Source organism: Aulonocara sp. 'chitande type north' Nkhata Bay, linkage group LG8, assembly GCF_057382095.1.
Source record: "Aulonocara sp. 'chitande type north' Nkhata Bay isolate Kocher_YH1m ecotype deep benthic linkage group LG8, A_spYH_male_GT1.1, whole genome shotgun sequence".
Classification (NCBI taxonomy): Eukaryota; Metazoa; Chordata; class Actinopteri; order Cichliformes; family Cichlidae; genus Aulonocara; species Aulonocara sp. 'chitande type north' Nkhata Bay.
Genome location: NC_141351.1, coordinates 16,628,241 through 16,634,945, shown reverse-complemented (window position 1 = coordinate 16,634,945; position 6,705 = coordinate 16,628,241).

Below are 6,705 nucleotides of genomic sequence, written 5' to 3'. Positions count from 1 at the left end.
AGGTTTATGTGGAACATAGACAAGCGGACACGTGATGCTGTTACCGTCGTTGTTGCTAACCACAACGCATAAAAACAGGTGCTTGTCCGTCTGTAGTGTGGTTATATAAAATATAAGAGAAAGAGAGAACTTTAAGAAATTAATATAGCCACTACAGTGACCATCAAAACGATGAAAAAATATTGCCGTAAACAGTTTATTTTGCGACACCACGAAACAAACGATAGCGTAAAATGAAACGATAGACGTTTTTATATCGTCATCCGATATATATCGTTATATCGAACAGCCTTACCATATCATAAAGCTCAAAATATTTCAAAGGGGTTTCTTGAAGATGATGATGAATTCACTGTTCTCAGATGACAGTTACCTGATCTCTTAAACCAAATGCTCCAGATACAATTACTTCAATTATGTCTGAATTTAGAATCATAGCTTGTTCAGACCTTTGTGGGCTCAAGATACCTTTGAGGTGTGACATTTGATCAGGACTCGGATAAACATAAAAAACACAGTGTTTTTTAATAACATTGATTAAGGATCACATTTGTATAGTGAAAATTTGGGTTTTTATATTTTTGTTCATATTATATTCATGTTCTGTTTCCTTTAACGACAATATGTTTCACTGTCTGTATATAATTGTGTGATAAATGGGTGTCATAGGCAGGATTAAGATAGGAAGACAAATGTGAGGTTGAGTCAGTCGTCTAAACCTATTTCATGATTGTTGGTCACCACTGTTGTTACTTTGCTATGACGGAGTCGTGACATAAATAATTTGAAACTGTTTTTCAAATATTTAAGAAGTAAAAGTGAGGTTTGCTGAAAGACTTGGAAAAAAAGTAGGGTTTTTAGGTAGATGTTTTTACTTATATTTAATATTGTACCTAATTGCTTCCCTAAAGCTATAAGGTATCTGTAATAGTGAACCCCATATACAAAGTCATTTGTCACTACTGGGCCACAAGGTTTCTTCAAAGCCTTATTAGTGAGATGGAGGGCATCCATCAACAGCTTACCCTGCTCTTTGAAAGCATGCAGCATGTCTCCAGCACAGTAAAAGACTGGAGATTAGGAATGGATGGCTGGCCACAGGGACAAAGAAAAGTCTGTTGGACAGCGCTGTGGTGACTGGGAGGGGAGGCTGAGCGGAAATGGACATGGAGATCAGACCAGAACATAGTGTGACAATGTAACAAGGTAAACTGATCCAGGCTGTAATTCCTCTAAAAAACTGAATCAATGAGGGTTCTGTTAAAATGGAAATTCTCCAGGATATCGAGTTTAGGTGAATCTGGAAGTACATAATCAGCTGTAAATTTACAGCTGTCCCTTGCTGTAGCTGTACGAATATGTCTGGTAACCTGCGGATGGGTGTTCTGAACATCTCATTGAACCAGAACATTCATGAATTGAACCTATCGTTTGAACCTACAGGTGTCCAACTTTGACCTCTCGTCATTCAATATGGTCCCAAGGGTGGCTAGGTCAGGTAGCTGGTTTGACATTTTCTTTGTACAAGACATGGAACTCTTGCAACTTAGAGATGAAGGCCTAATCCCTCTTAAATAACAGCGAACAAGCCGCTGTCTCAGCCACAACCATTGTGTTTCTACACCACAGTAACTGTACTCACATAGGTCAGTCAGTACTTGAGGACTTAACTGTTTTTCCTCTCCAAAATGTTTGCTGCACTCCCTTTCACCTGCAGTTTCCCACTAGAATGTCAGCACTGCGCAAATCCAACAAACAGTTTGACCCCATTATGTGAGCGGCACATCTTCTGTGATGTTGCTGCTTCAGCTCGACTAGCTCAAAGGTTCTGATCAGACCCAGGTCAATGCACTCTTTTTAACTGTAATATTTTCTGAGATGCAAGCCTGTTTCATCTGTAGAGGGCCCTAGAGATGAAATTGTGTTGTACTCAGAGCCTAACCCTACGTGATAACCCTGTGGTTTACTGTAAGTGGGGAAATGGGTAGGAATAACTCCTGGCTCTGGTTGTGCCCTAACATAAACACTCTGAACATCAAAATGCCTGAAATTGCCAGTGAATTTGTATTCAGCAGTTAACAATTCTCGACTTTACTCTGCATCTCTTATCTGCCTGTAATTACAGCGGCAATTTTGGTCCCGGTTTTGACACTTTAATGTATCCTGAACTCAAAAAAACTGGCAAAATCTTACACAATCACCAGAACAGGTCAGGTCACCCAAATTTGAAAATGCTGTTTTTCTTACTTAAATCTAGCATGTGTCCATTTTTGAGTTATCAACCACATGGGATTTGGCTAAATTCAGTGTAATTAGTGTAAAAGCTAATTCAATCTGTTCATGGAAAGGTGTTATGACAATGGGTGGGGTGGGGGAATAAATCCATATATTTTGAGAAATTTCACAAAAACAAAACTGATCAGAAACCCTACAAATATTAATCGAATTATTGCAAAAGCATTACCAATGTGTGAAATGGACAAACATTACAGAGTACTGTGTGCTAGTACTAAGATATCATAGTAGATAAGTAAAACCTTGTACCAGTTTAGTTCAATTAAATTTTATTTGTGTAGCACCAAGTTGTGACAACAGTCGCACATTGAAAGACCCTCCAAAATTAGAAACCATTAGACAGCGCTCTATGATGAAGTACTTAAAAGTGAAAGTGGGAAGGAAAAACGCACTGTTGGTACCAATAACTGTTGGTACTTTCGTACCAACAGTTATTCCAGATTTTTTTGGTCATGGATCTTACAGACCAAAAAGCTTACATCCATCCATAAACTCACGCAGCTAAAAATCAATGGATACACATTTTAATCTCCAGTAAACATATTTCAATCTTTATACTAAAGAAATAATGGGGCCAGGATTTGTGAAGATGTAGAAAAATGAATAAGGAACAAAATTCTGCTTCCCAAAACTAAAAAAGAAACAATCGAAAGAGGTAAATCAGTTATGAATCATTGATTGAACTGACAGCTCAGAGATGTGGGTGACAAGAGGGTTGAAAAAGGCTTACAAGCAAACCACTGCTATACTTTAAAGTGTTGTGATGTAATTTTATTGCATGTGTGAATAGTAAATGCTTAAAATACTCACGTATAGCACAGTATCCATGAGGAAATCAAAAAATCATGAGCTGGGAATAATCCTGAAAAATATCAGCAAAAGCAAATAGTAGATATTCCCCCTGAGAACTTTCTTGGCATCTGTATTTTTATAAAACTGATGTATGAGAGGGTTAAGAGTGCTTAAGAGAATAATGTACTGGTGTAACACAGCGAAAAATCTTTGAATGCATTTTACTGCAGCATAAAGTGTAATTTTGGTGAAAATACAACTGCAAGCTACATTTTACAGGCTTTTATACAACTACTACAATGTGATGATAAAAGGAGACGAGCCGCCCCTCTAATGCCCACCAACCCCTATTCTGTCACCACTACTTTGCTGAACAGCAATAAAGCTTTCAGAGTGTGAAAGCAGCAGGACTCGTAAGAGATTAAACATTTTCCCACCTCTTGCGGATGTTCGAAATTAAGTGTCATCGAAATTCTATTAAATGTTCAATTTAATGTTTAGTTTTTAACACATTTCAGTGTCCGGAAAAAAAAAAGAAAAGAAAAGAGGAAATAATCAAACAGTTGTGTATTTATGAATAAATAAATAACGCAGGCAGGAAGAGACAGGAGGCTGCAGAAATTAGCCAGTTTTGAAACAACTTTCAAAAGCACCACACTTGAACGAACCTACAGGACAACAAAAGACATACAGGAGTGAATAAAATAAAGCTTCCTTGCCAATTACTGTTGCGAATGCGGCCACGGTGGGGCTTTTTGTGCTTCACACAAGCAGTCTTTTCTCCCCTTATCCCCGGCTATTGAGAGGGATACATTAGCCTGGCAGGATGGATGTGGTGGAGAGGAGCAGAGCAGAGAGTTCGCAGTCATACAGCTCACTTCACGCCCGGTATTACAGATCTCTTATGATTTCACTCACAGTGCTCGCACACGATGTGATTTTTCCAAGTTTTTTTCTGCTTCCTAAGACTTCCACACAAATCTGCTCACTGTGCTCTTTTATCTTAAACATTTGGGTACAAAAGAGATTTTAGTCTTGGAAGTCAGTCTACTTCATTAAAACACGGACATTTAAACGTTGCTGAAAAACTGTAACCTAAACAAGTAAACCACTTCGACACTGATATGCTTTATTATGCTGAATATGCTTTATTTTATTTATTTATTTTGTCGCAATCATACCTCTGGACCACCTCAGCTCTTTATTATTTATGACAATTCCAGCAGGCTCTTCAGAGTCACAGTTATGTGTGAGTAAATGCTGGGTTAATGCTGCGGATAACAGCATCCATCATGCAGTTTCATTAGCACTGTCCTCTGACCCCTTCCACATAATGTTGTGAAATGTGTCAGGTGCCAGATTATGGGGAGGCATGACGATCAATACAGAAATAAGAGAGACGCGTGCGATGTTTCTGGCCCAGCTGCAGAATAAACCTTCATCCAGCATTCTGCCGCCTGTCACAAATCTGAAAAACAAATGCACTTGCCCACGGCAAGAGCCATCAATAATAATATAATGTGTGGACAATGATGAATTAGAGCCAGACTTCTCAGTGCATTGCTGTTCTACACACAGAAACATTATTGGATGAATGAATTGATCTCTGTGTTCACATTAGTTTGCTTAATCTGTATTTGAGTCGATGGGACAACATACTGTTTCACTTCACCGAATTCAGAAAAGTTTATCATGTCCAATAATCAAAAACTGTTTATGAAAGCATCTCCTTTTTTGTCTCATTGATTAGGCAGCATAATGCACCGCAATCACTAATCACTCAGACAAAATGCACTTAGAAAATGACAAATGTATTTTATATTCAATAACATCGATTTTTCCCCCCTTGCTTAGGTAACAGGTTGGAGCTTAAACAGAGGGGCAATCAAATGTATTTCTCTATAACAATTACCGACGCTAACTTTGGACAAAGAACATGTTTAAAATAGGTCGTTGTGTTTAAACAAAGATGTAGTAACAGTTCAAATTCCCTTCAGTTTTTGTCACTGAACTGCTTGGGATCTGGGATGTTGCAGTATGATCACATCAACAGTTGCTGCAGGTTTGTTGGCTGCACATCTGTGATGCGAATCTTTCGTTCCACCACATCCCGGTGCTCTCTCTTCATGTTTAAGAAATAACTCTGAGATGATTCGACCAGAACTTTTTTCTAATGTTATGTTGTCCAATTTGGTGAACCCGTGTGTATTTTAGCCTCGGTTTCCATTTGGTTGCTGCTTCAAGGTATAACATGCTTTGGGTTCAGAGATGCTCTTCTGCATACTTCTTCATACTTCATACCTCTAACCTCTGGCATCAACAAGGCATTCCCTGGAGATGGTTTAGGGGAAAGATCTCAGTAGATCAACTGTTTCTGAAATACTCAGACCAGGCCATCTGGCACCAACAACCATGCCATGTTCAAAGTTTCTTAAATCATAGTTTTTCCCTAATGATGCTTGTTTTCAACTTCAGCAGGTTGTTTGGCCATGTTCACATGCCTAATGCACTGAGTCATTGCCATGGGATTGGCTGATTAGATTTTTGACATAATGAGCAGTTGAACAATTGAACAGGTGTAACTAACAAAGTGGCATTTGAGTGCATATTATTTAGCATCAGTACTGCCAAATATCGTAGTATAACTTGTAGTTTTTAAACAATACTATGGTCAACCTACATAAACGTCCACAGGTCCTTGTATAAACTAGTCAATATTATTGAATACAAAGAAAGCTAATACCAGAAAACAGCTCCAAGCAGCTTCATTTAAGTAGTTATGTTACTCTAGACCCATGAGATCCTCATGGCCCACAATGACAATAGCATTGGTATACATGTTCCTGTGATCAGTGTCTTGACCCAAATGTCACAGGGCATATACAAACACAAAAAGCAATAATAGTCCTAAGGGTTTTCATTTTCTTATAATGCAGGATTTAGACAAATAAATAAGAAGCAAATATAGATTGATAGTGAAAAGGAAATGGACTATATTGATTTGAACTGAAAATGAAGGCCACTGGCTACTGTGGCTTTTCCTCTCACCCATTGTGACCTGAGTGTTAATATAAATGCAAGTATTTAACCTTAAGCTATGCTGTATGATTGCATGGTAAGCCCAAGTTTAGCTGTGCCTTCTTCTATTTGACACTAACACTTAATTGTCTGATAATGGCTGTCTTGAAATTGTATTCTGCAAGGGATTTTGCCAATAACCTCTAATAAAGCAGGTTGAAATGGATACAAGGAGTAAGTTAAATCTTGGCCACACTCACCCAGAGGCACAGAGGAAACTTGAGCCTCAAAGATTTGGTGCATTAGTTCTGCTAAGCTAACCGTGAATGCTAATTGCAGGAAGGACAAACTGTAACCCCTGCCCTGTGGCCATGAACCCATTAAACAGCACAGAGAGTTCATAGGTATGGAGAGTGCACAAAGAGGTTTGCCTGAAAAGACCTGCAATCTGATTTCAGTTTAAATGGGGATACCTACTTACTGTTTTTCAAAGGTTCCCCGGGGATGTGCCCTCCCTGTATTTAAAGTAAGACTGCTTGTCACTCCAGAACTGACCGCAAATCATCTGTACAATGCAAAAGGTTCTGGAGTCTGTTGTGT